We start from the raw sequence: 12669 nt of genomic DNA on the forward strand, positions 1-12669 counted from the left end.
GAGCGGTACAAGCGCTCGTACGGACGGATAGGCCGTGCGGAAGGCGGGGCCTATTGCGCGACGCGTGTAGACGGTAACGACGGTAACGGCGCGGTGATCGGTCTCGCTTCGCGACGCTGGGCGTCTCGGACAATTATCGCCCAATACTCGTCTCGAAATCGCTCGCGTATAAATGGTCGCCGGACCGGTCTCCGGTCACCGGAGAGTTCGATTCTCGGTTGAACGCACGCACGCGAGTCGCGGGATACGCGAAATGATTTCGTCCGTCGGGGCCGAGGACTCTCGACAGAGAAGGCGTACGCACCTTCCCTTTTCCCTACGTTCGCGGAGGAAAGCGACCAAGTGCTGCGGACACTCAGCGGAGACGACGGACACACCGTCCCGGGTTCTTGGTCGCTAGACGGATCGCCTAAAGGCTGAGTACGCTCAGCGGAGTTCGCCGACGGATGAACCCCTGACTTAAGGCGGCGGGTAAAGGCGAGAGACTGTCGAGTACGCTCGACTGAGCACGCGCACGCACGAGCCCAGGAAGACGGGAGACGGCCAAGTATCGAGTACGCTCGATCGAGACTGCGGACGCACAATCCCGTTTGCTTAGTCGCCGGTCGGGTAGTCGGAAAGCGGAAGGCAGAGCGAAACGGTCCGGATATTCTCTCTTTCGGCATGAAGCGTCTAGATCGAATCGGCGGTACGGATCGGTCTGGTGTCTAGAAGCTCGATCGCCGCCGTTTTATAGTTGATCGCGCTACGATTGATACGGCGGCGATCGAGCGGCGCGAGGCACGGTGACGGCGCGTGATCGCGGCCGCGCGCGCGATAGCGGCGGCGCGTGATAGCGGCGGCGCGATCGTCTCGGTTCTTTGGGGTGGCGCAAAGCGCCGTTCTTCGGCCCGATAGGTGGTCGGTCAGGCCGGTAGTAACGAGGTGCATCTGCGCCTCGTTACATACGGAATGTCACTTTTCCAACGAGTATAAATATTAACCTATACGATTAATACATCACGTAATATATACCACTAAAGCCATGTAACGGTCGCACCTCCGGGCTCGGTTTTTCGGGTCGATCCGACCCGCAGGGTCGGATCGTCGTCTGCGATCCGACCACAGGAGAGATTTTTGGGTGAAGGTGTGTGCGTGTCAATAATAGAAAGCGAATAAGTATAACACAATAAGTCTTTATTGGTCGCACGCTACGACCGCGTGTTGCGGCGCGATGTCCCAATGTTTGGGTGTTCGGTTATCGCGCGACTTTGTCTCGCTGTCGCTGGGATCTACGCGTGGTCGCAGTCGCGGGCGCGCGATTCGCTTGTCGTACAATTAACAAATACTACGCACGTCGCAAGATTTATATATAAAATGATTATGTGGCCACCAATTAGCGGTAGCGCGGTGGGCGCCAAGGAATCCACGGTGTGCGTTGCTTGGCGTTTTCGCCGCGATTTTAATGGCCGTGTGTTTCGGCACACGACTCGACGATGGGTCGCAAAAAGAATTACAAAAACGCGTCGTGGCACGTCGCGCTCTTTTTTATACGGCGCCTAAGTGTCGGCTTGCGTTGGTGTGCGAGGGGGGAGGACGACACGCGTGTTCCTTTCATGCTTGGTCGGTGTGCGAGATCCTAGGTTGTCGGGGCCCTTGTTTTCCCGTGGTCCTGTATTATGAAATGGAAAAAAAAGAAATTACGAGAACGTTCCGGAGAACCCACCGGAGTAACAGCAAACTCGCCGTCCGATCTCTATATCGCAGAGACGGCACAAGACCGGAAGATCGTTCCGGAGAACCCACCGGAGCAACAGCAAACTCGCCGTGCGATCTCTATAGCGCAAAGACGACACAATGACCGGGAGATCGTTACGGAAAACACACCGGAGTGACGGCAAACTCGCCGTTCGATCTCTATATCGCAAAGACGGCATAATAATCGGAGATCGTTCCGGAGAACACACTGGAGTGACGGCAAACTCGCCGTTCGATCTCTATATCGCAAAGACGGTACAATAAGCGCCGCCGTGGATGACCTGGTAAATGACTTACGTATTCTGCAGGAGCTTCTCGGTTGATCCTCTCTAGGAACTATCTGCTGAGGTGGAACTCTGGAGATTCTCCCTCGTCAGAAATCTGCCGGGATTATATACCCGAGATTTCTTAATTTCGGTTTCCTCCAGCCCTTAATCGGTGAAAATTCCGAATTTTAATCGGAATTAATCGTGATTATGCGGCACTTGCCGAAGATTTCTTCGGCGGTGCCGCGAACTCGGTTCGGCGGCCGATCGTTCCTGACCGTCGCTGCCTGGTATTCGGGCAGGATCGGCTGAGCGCGGCGTTAGGTGCGGTAACGGCGCGGGTCGGGGGGTGTGCGCTCAGCTGACTGCCACGTGATGTTAGGCGGCAGTCAGCGTAACGTCATGAAGAATTTTTATGCCGTTACAGCCATCTAACGGAAAAATAATGGATTTCTTTTTCCCCAACCTAATATAACTTAACAAGTACTTAACTGTTCAGGAATGTAGCCGATCCTGCATGGCGGGCGGTCTGGCTTCTCGGCGCCGGCGTTTTCGCAGTCGGCGAGGCGCACGGTCTCTCACAGGCGAGTGCGCGACCGTCCCGCCGGTCGCCCGCGCTTAGCGAGTAGCTCGCCCCGACGCCGCTACGAGGCACGCCTTACGAGTCCGCGACCCGCGGGCAAGAATCCGCCGGCCGGGTATATCACCCAGCGCAACGGCTGGCGCGGTGCCTTCGCATGGCCCAATGCCGATTGTGGCAATATCTGGTGTCTGGTCTGTGCGACTTTGTAGCGCCCGTCTTTACCAACGTTCTCTCTAGGCTTTCCTAGAGCAGTTTTCGTGCGTAGTCGAGATTCAAACCAACGCACTCTACACTTTGCTGATTTGACTGCGGTGCTAATATACCCTGCTGGGTTGAGGCTTTATGGTGAGAATCGACTTTAGCTTTGAGTTCGCCTCGTTGCCACGATTCAGGAGCGAACTCGATCGCCTCCGTGTGGAGCGAGTAACTCTCTCTTTCCAAGCGTCCTTCGAAGACCTCGGCTGTAAGGAACGGCGTTGCCGTCTCCTTGGGAGATTTGCGAACTCTCTCTTGCCAAGTATCAGTCTAGGATCTTGGTGCGTTTAAAAACGACGTGGCCGCTTCTTCGAGAACTCTGAATTCTCTGTCCAAGCGTCTTCAAGGCCTTGACTAGTCGCCCCGGAGCAACTGAGTCGTTTTTCGTGTGACACGAGCTCAGCGCGTTCTCTTGTGCATCTCCACGCTTCTCAGGAACGTGGCAGCTTGCAGGCCGTTTAGTTCGAAAGGGCAGGCCATCCGAAATGACGGAGGTCGTTTCATTCTAACGCTCGTGGACGTATCTGTCACGAGTGTTCCTCGGGTTTTTCGGCTCGGATTTACGACCTGAATAGGTCGCACGAGACCTGAGTCAAGTATTATCCTTGACTCCGATCCTTCTGATAAGGGTGTTCCGGCATCCGCGTATCTTCGCTCATTTGCGAGCGGAGTCGCAAATATTTGGTCCTTCGAGCCGCATCGGAGTCAACGGATCCGAGTAAGCGAGTAGTCGGTTCTTCGCGATTTCAATCGTTCCGTTCTTCCTGTTTAAGGAATTGAAAGTCGAGGAGTTACCACTTCTCTGGGGACTGTTCTCACTATCATTGTGACATTATGTCGGAGATAGAGCAACTCCTCAAGCAGGAAGTTGCTATGAGGGTTATTTCACGGGCCCTGCCCAACTTCAAGAAGCTGGGCAAGCCAAAGTGGACTGGCGCGTTCATACGTCAACGCCTTGCAGCATTGAAAGACGCCTTTCAAGAGTGTAAGGCTCTTCAGGCCGAACTCATGATGCTGGCTACAGAGTCGCAACAGGGCACAATCCAATACTTCGTCAATGACACTTTCGACTCATGTGGAGACGTTTATCAGGAAACAGTCGATTTCCTGGCGGAAGCCCTTGAAGCAACAGAACCGCCCCAATCTCCGTTAAATATTAGTTTAATGCCAGAAAGCGCTCAGCGCCAGACTTCGCATCTTCCTCGCTTGAACCTGCCAAGCTTTGACGGCAGTCTCCTTAAATGGGAGACCTTTCGGGATCGGTTTCGCTCCATGATCTCCAACGATCGCACCTTGTCCAACGTGGACAAATTGCACTATCTGTTTCCTGCCTCAAAGGAGAACTGAACAACGTTCTCGAGCACTTGCCTCTCACTGAAGCAAACTTCGACATTGCCTGGCAGATTCTTGTCAAGCGATATGAGGACAAGCAAGCTCTCATCGAGGTGCACGCTCAAACTTTGGTCAATTTGCCTGCCATCAAATCAGAGGATGCCAAAGAGTTACGAGCTTTGCGTGATACGGCGAATGCCGCCCTCCAGTCGTTGCGGAATTTGGGTCGCTCTGTAGATGCCTGGGACGATCTACAAACGTTTCTAGTCCTCAGCAAACTTGATAAGACCACGAGGAAGGAATTGGAGCTACGCCGTGGAGACAAAGTTGATCCTGGCGGGTATGACGCTTTGGACAGGTTCATCGAAACCAGAATACGAGCGCGCTCACCCTGAAGACCTCTGACGGGCACTCCGACGCTTCGTGTTCTAAAGCGGCCAGGTCGAAGACGTTGGCATCACATGCAGCGGCCACAAAACAAACCAAGTGTCCGTTGTGTCATGCTTCTCATGCGTTGTATCAATGCAAAGCCTTCCGCTCTTATCCTCCAAATCGGCGTCAGGGCTTTGCTAACACGCATAAGCGTTGCAAAAATTGCCTGGCCATGAGCCATGCGTTGCAGGACTGTCCTAGCGCACATCGATGTTTAGTGTGTGGGCGTAAGCACCACACACTTCTTCATACGCCTAAGGACACGCAAGCCAACACTCAGGTCACATCCGAAGTGCAACACTCCTGCGGTCTCCACGCACACTGCTGTTGATTCGCACGGGTCGGTCTTGCTCGCCACCGCCCGAGTGCAGATACGACCCCAAAACGGTCGAGTGGCGCAGGCTCGTGCTCTGCTGGATCAGGTTTCTGCGGCCACGCTTATCTCAAAGCGACTCGCTAAGCAGCTGCGTTTCAAGCGTCAACGTGCCAACTTGTGCCTCAGTGGGATAAGGGACATCCAATGTCGTGTCCGCCACACTGCATCGATTAGCATTTCTGCGCAGAAACCACGATCACCATCGTTTAACACCAGTGCGATTATTCTGAGCACTCTTACATCTTACGTGCCTTCTCATTTGCCTGTAATAAGCCGTTGGGATCACATCAAAGATCTGGGCCTCGCTGACGCCTACCATACCGAGTCGGATCCGATCGACCTTGTGATCGGAGCGGAGTTATATGGGCGTTTGCTGCGACCCGGCTTGCGTAGGGGCATAAACACCGAGCCTGTCGTTCAGAAGACAGCTCTAGGCTGGATCCTATCGGGTCGAATCGATTATGCGCAAAGACCTCTGCGCCTATTAAGTCATCACTGCGCAACCCAGAGCGATCTGACTCACTGCATTCAACGCTTCTGGGAGATAGAGGAGGTTCCCCTCGCGAGTCCCTTCACCGCGGAGGAACAGGCGACGGAGGATCATTTCCTCACGACTCATACCCATAATGAAGCCGGACGGTACACAGTGCGCTTGCCCTTCAAAGCCGCCCCACCAAGCGACCTCAGGGAATCTCGCTCCGCTGCACTCGCTGGGTTGCGGCGGCTCACCAAGCGCTTGGCCGCAGACACGTCCAGGGCAGACGATTATGTGAATTTCATGCAGGAGTATGAACTTTTAAGACACATGGAAAGAGTAACGGAGCCTCCCAATCGGGCTTCCTATTATATTGGGTTAAGTAAAAAGTTTTGAGCATTTTCCGCTAGATAGCTTTAGTGAGGTCATATCTCACGATGTATACGTCGCATCTGTTCATTCTATATTGCGACTTAAAGGTTACGTAACGCTTTAAAAAAAGTTCTTTGACAGTTTTGTGTTTGGTGAAGCCAGTTGTTAGAGCCAGTGTTAGAGCGTTCCAAAATGGAGGTAAATAAAAAGAAAATTCGATACATTCTTCAGTACCACTACGACCAAAGGGAAAAATCGGAGCAGGCGGCCAAAAAAATTTGTGCTGTTTATGGACCCAATACAGTATCGAATGCAACAGCAAAGCGGTGGTTCGAACGATTCCGTTCTGGTAATATGGACGTCGAAGATGAAACACGCTCTGGTAGGTCAATTGTCGAAAATGTCGATAAAATCATGGAAATCGTCAAGTCGGACCGGCATACTTATTCCATTGCCCAGGAACTGAGGATGAGCCAGAAAACCGTTTGGAACCATTTGCATAAGGCTGGTCTCAAGAAGAAGCTCGATGTATGGGTGCCACACGAATTGACGCAAAAGAACCTTTTGGACCGAATTCATGCCTGCGATCCTTTGCTGAAGCGTAACGAAATCGATCCATTTTTGAAGCGGATGGTGACTGGCGATGAAAAATGGGTCACATACGAGAACAACAGGCGAAAAAGATCGTGGTCCAAGCGCAGTGAGCCGGTCCAAACGATTGCTAAGCCCGGATTAACGGCTAAAAAGGTTCTACTGTGTGTTTGGTAGGATTGGAAGGGAATCATTCACTATGAGCTGCTCCCATCGGGCCAATCACTCAATTCGGACCTACACTGTCAACAACTGACCAGATTGAAGCAGGCAATCGACTAGAAGCGGCCAGAATTTGCCAATAGGAAGGGTGTTGTGTTCCATCAAGACAATGCCAGGCCGCACACATCTTTGACGACGCGCCAGAAGTTCCGAGAGCTTGGATGGGAAGTTATATCGCACCCGCCGTATAGCCCAGACCTGGCTCCAAGCGATTATGACCTTTTGAAGCATTTGCAAAATTTTCTTGATGGTACAAAACTGGCCTCAAGAGAGGCTTGTGAAAATGAGCTGGTCAAGTTTTTTTACCAATAGGGACGAGGACTTCTTCAATCGCGGAATTATAAAATTGCCTTCAAAGTGGACAAAAGTTATCGAACAAAACGGCGCATATTTGATCTAAATCCGATAATCCTAACTTTGTTAATTTCATCGTCGAAATAAAGAGAAAAAACGCTCAGAACTTTTTACTTCACCCAATATACCCCATCATGTGATGATGACCCCGATAGAACGCAGTCTATCGTAAATCCAGCGCCACATCACAGGTCCGGATTGTCTTCAATGCGTCATGCCCTACTTCTACCGGCAGATCGTTAAATGACTATTTGTCGGTGGGGCCGAAGCTTCAAACTGACCTCGGGGCCATCATCACTGAGTGGCGTCAGTTTCGATACGTGTACTTTGCCGACATTGCCAAGATGTACTGACAGATTTCGGTAGACTAACGCGATCTCGAGTTTCAACGCATCCTCTGGCAGCCGACGCTTTCTGGCCCAGTCGAGGAGCTCAAACTCCGTACAGTCACGTACGGAACAGTTTCCGCTCCGTTCTTGGCGTTGCGCGTCATCCGCCAGCTCATTGTTGATGAAGGGGATTCATTCCCGTTGGCTCGTCCGGTGTTGCAGTTTCTCACGTACGTTGATGACTGTTTGTTCGGCGCAGATGATCTGGCTTCCGCTCGAGCCACGCGTGACCAGCTCAAAGCTCTTCTGGCTCGAGGTGGCTTCCGGTTGCGGAAGTGGATCAGCAATTCCATTGAGCTGCTGTCAAACGTTGACCCCGTTGATTGCGGGTTAGCCTGCGACAAGGAATTGCGTCAAGACGAGACGCTCAAAATACTGGGCCTGTCATGGCAACCCGAACGAGACGCTTTCCACTTTCGCATCAGGGTCGACCCGAGTCCGGGTCGAACCAAACGGGAAATCCTCTTTGCTATCGCGCGTCTGCTTGACCCCCTTGGATGGGTGACACCTGTAGTTGTCGTTGCTAAAGTAATCATACAATGCCTATGGCAAGAACGTTGCGATTGGGATGATTCTCTATCCAAGCATCTTCAGGCGGAATGGACACGGTTTCATGAGCAGTTGCGAACGCTTGAATCATTGTCGCTATCCAGGTGGACTCAATACCGTCCCGGCGGGAGTCGAGCCGAGTTGCACGGCTTCGCCGATGCATCCACCATGGCATACGCTGCGGTCATATACATCCGAGTCTTTTCATCGGGAGCGATTGCGATTACATTGTTGCTTGCCAAATCAAAGGTCGCTCCTTTGAAGACTTTGTCCGTACCGCGATTGGAGCTGTGCGCTGCACTATTGCTCGCCCGCTTAATGGCCTTCACTCGGAGCGCTCTGCGGTCGGTGAACGCGCCACTTTACTGCTGGACAGATTCGTCCATTGTCCTTGTGTGGCTCAGCCAATCTCCTTCGAAGTGGAAGATGTTCGTAGCCAACCGTATCTCTTGCATACAGACCTTGGTTGAGGGAACGCACTGGCTGCACGTACCGACAAGCGACAACTCCGCCGACTGTGCGTCGCGGAGCATCGTAGCGCAAGACTTGGTCAGTCACCCGCTGTGGTGGAGTGGTCCATCTTGGCTGGGACACCCGATTACCGACTGGTCGGGGTTCACGCCGCGTTTCGTGGACGCGCTTCATCCGGACATGAGAGAAGCCATTTCGGCTAATATCGTAACCGAATCTGCCAACTGGGATTTGCAGAGCCGGTTCTCCTCGTGGCCTAAGCTCGTAAGAGTGACAGCCCATATTCTGCGGTTCATCAGGACTTGTCGAGCGCGTCCTGACGCCCAGGCTCGCTCCGGTGGTGCAGTCAGCACAGTCTCTCTCGATCCCTCCGACATTGCGGCCGCTAGGCTCTTCTGGCTACAGCGAATGCAGCTTGACATGTTTCAGGAGGAACTTCTCAGTTTGCGCCGAACGGGAAGTGTCAGAAGGGCAAGCGACCTCTCCTCGCTATGCCCATTTCTCGATGGTGACGGCTTAGTTCGAGTCCGAGAACGGCTCCAGAAAGCGAATCTATCATATTCTGCCAAACATCCCATTGTATTAAAGGCGCACCCGCTGGTGACACTTTTAGTCATCAACGTGCACTACCGCGCCTTGCATGCAGGCCCTCAGTTGATGCTAACCTTAATACGCCAGGAGTTCTGGCTTCTGCGAGCACGATCAACTATGCGGGCAGTTCTGTACAAGTGCGTGGTGTGCGCAAGAGCGGCGGCCGCCGTCCCGGAACAATTAATGGGTGACCTGCCCGACTATCAGGTCATTAGGGTTCAACGAGCTTTCACGCACCGGCGTGGATTACGCCGGCCCGATCTTGGTCCGATACGGCTCTGGTCGAGGCCATCAGGCTCATAAAGCATACATCGCGCTCTTTGTATGTATGACCACCAAGGCGATCCATCTGGAGTTGATTTCGGACTATTCCTCCGCTGCCTTCCTGGCAGCATATTAGAGATTTGTCACGCGGCGTGGCCTGTCTACCACGATCTACTCAGACAACGACACAACGTTCCAGAGAGCCGATCGAGTGCTGCGATTAGCGCACATCCGCGCTATTAAGCAGCCAGACTTCGCAGGCCGCTTGGCCACCGACGGAACTGCCTGACGGTTCATACCTCCTGCAGCTCCATTTTGGAGACTTATGGGAGGCAGCAGTATGCAGCGTCAAATCGCATCTCAAGCGATGCGTCGAAGCCCACACACTCACCATGGAAGAAATGCACATTCTCCTTTGCCGTGTAGAAGCTTGTCTCAATTCTCGGCCTATTCCTGCCGTGTCCGAAAACCTTGATGACTATCAGGCAATGACTCCCGGACATCTGTTAATCGGAGCTCCGCCCGTGGCCACGCCGGAGCCTAGCGTCCTCAATATCTTTGAGACTAGACTGTCTCGGTGGGGGACTATTCAGCAAATAAGCGAGGCATTCTGGAAATTGTGGTCGCGAGATTATCTCCACACACTTCAACAACGCTCGAAATGGCGCCAGTGTCAGCGGTTGGCTCGAGTGGGACAAATTGTGTTGGTCGCCGAACCCAATGCGGCTCACAATCATTGGCATCTCGGTCGCATCACTGCCTGCCATCCAAGCAACGATCAGTTGGTCTGCGTCATGACCATTAAAACAGCCACCACGGTACTTAAGCAACCGATCGGAAAAGTGTGTTTCCTCCCAGTTTCCATCAATTTGGAATCGGAGCTTCAAGAAGAGGGCCGTTCATCTTGAACATCGGCCCATATTTTCGAGGTCACCGGGTGCTGGAACCCCGTCTTGTATATCGTCTTCGGTTTCGACTAAGTCGAGGCGGGCGATATGTTCGGGAATGCAGCCAATCCTGCATAGCGGGCGGTCTGGCTTCTCGGCGCTGGCGTTTTCGCGGTCGGCGAGGCGCACGGTCTCTCGCAGGCGAGTGCGCGACTGTCCCGCCGGTCGCCCGCGCCTAGCGAGTAGCTCACCCCGACGCCGCTACGAGGCACGCCTCACGAGTCCGCGACCCGCGGGCAAGAATCCGCCGGCCGGGTATATCACCCAGCGCAACGGCCGGCGCGGCGCCTTCGCATGGCCCAACGCCGATTGTGGCAATATCTGGTATCTGGTCTGTGCGACTTGTAACGCCCGTCTTTACCGACGTTCTCTCTAGGCTTTCCTAGAGCAGTTTTCGTGCATAGTCGAGATTCAAACCAACGCACTCTATACTCTGCTGAGTTGACTGCGGTGCTAATATACCCTGCTGGGTTGAGGCTTTATGGTGAGAATCGACTTTAGCTTTGAGTTCGCCTCGTTGCCACGATTCAGGAGCGAACTCAATCGCCTCCATGTGGAGCGAGTAACTCTCTCTTTCCGAGCGTCCGTTGAAGACCTCGGCTGTTAGGAACGGCGTTGCCGCCTCTTTGAGAGATTTGCCAACTCTCTCTTGCCAAGTATCCGTCTAGGATCTTGATGCGTTCAAAAACGACGTGGTCGCTTCTTCGAGAACTCTGAGCTCACTGTCCAAGCGTCTTCAAGGCCTTGGCTAGTGTCCCGGAGCAACTGAGTCGCCTCTCGCGTGACACGAGCTCAGCGCGTTCTCTTGTGCATCTCCACGCTTCTCAGGAACGTGGCAGCTTGTAGGCCGTTTAATCCGGAAGGGCAGGCCATTCGAAATGACGGAGGGTTTCATTCTAACGCTTGTGGACGTATCTGTCACGAGTGTTCCTCGGGTTTCTCGGATCTTGGATTTATGACCCGGATAGGCCGCACGAGACCTGAGTCAAGTATCATCCTTGATTCCGATCCTTTTGATAAGGGTGTCCGGCATCCGCGTATCTTCACTCATTTGCGAGCGGAGTCGCAAACATTTAACGAAAAATAACTTAGTTACAGTGTTCTGGAAAGTTCTTGAGATGAGCTATAAGAATATGTAATGAGAAATAGAGAGTTCCATTTAAAAAATTGAAAGTGACCTTCACGTGACCTTTAGAGGACTATTCAACGTCAAGTCAATGGCGCCATCTTATGTCCCCCTTCGAGCCAAACAACTTTTGACTGAAACATTTTTTTACTGGATTTAGTTTTCGAGATATTGGGCTGAATCATATAAAATGAGACACCCTGTTTAATGTTAAGTGCAATGCATATTTGAAGTTTAAAATAATAGTAATAGTGGTGTTATTTATTTCTGTCTTTTCATCTGTGAAAATCTATCTTATTTGTAAAATATTGTTGCGTACTTCTTAAAATTTTGTAACATTTGAGGTAGATTATGCTCGGGATAGAACGATCATTTGAAATAATATGATTCATCGCCATTCCGACAGTACAATGTTTTTGATTATTTTTTAGCAACTGGACCGGGCAAGAAATGATTAATCATAGTGCTAAAATTTCAATAGCAGCATAAAATACACTTAGAAATGTTAAAAATATTTCTATTGTAAATCGTAAACATCAGTCTTTTCAGTTATAGATATAATATGATATGTTTATAGAAGAGCAAAAGGTGCTAATGTACTTAATTGCGAGGAATTGACAACTGGCTAAAATAATAATCTCTAAATTTTATATATTATCAGTATGAAAACTTTTACTACTGTAAAGCTTCAAAACTCTGGTTTATCGATGAAATAATAGAATAATAAAGGAATAATTATTCTATAATAGAATAATATAATAATAGAAATTTATATATCCGTATATTTTAGTGAATAAATAATATTATATGACGCATAACTAATTTGGGTTTTTAAATAATGAGTACATCTACATCATATTACACATATTGATTACGCGAAACGCCAACAATATGTGAATTGTAATGAGACTTCTTAGTCATACATATCTTTAGTCACATATATATTTTTTGAGAAATCATTTTTTATCAATGTATAAATACAAACCATATATATCTTATATGTGTAATAAATGTATATCAATAACTATTATGTGCTTATCTAATATAGATTACGAATAATATTTGTTTATATCGCCGTTTATATCAATAGTAATATATTATAATTGTTTCTTTTTATAGTTACCATGATATTCGAACTATTTCTTTATATTCTAGACGAATATCAGCTCTGTCAGATTGAAAAATATTCAAGATGTTAAGAAACATATATCGTCGCGCTTTTCTTAGATACAAACTGAACGTTTAAAATAATAATGAGCAGTATGTGTAAAGCTTTTATTGTGCAGGGATATAAAGTTTTCGCCGTGAGACGATGTAATCATAAATTCTATGTAGCA

This window comes from Harpegnathos saltator, unplaced genomic scaffold, assembly GCF_003227715.2.
Source record: "Harpegnathos saltator strain DR-91 unplaced genomic scaffold, Hsal_v8.6 scaffold29, whole genome shotgun sequence".
NCBI classification, from domain to species: domain Eukaryota; kingdom Metazoa; phylum Arthropoda; class Insecta; order Hymenoptera; family Formicidae; genus Harpegnathos; species Harpegnathos saltator.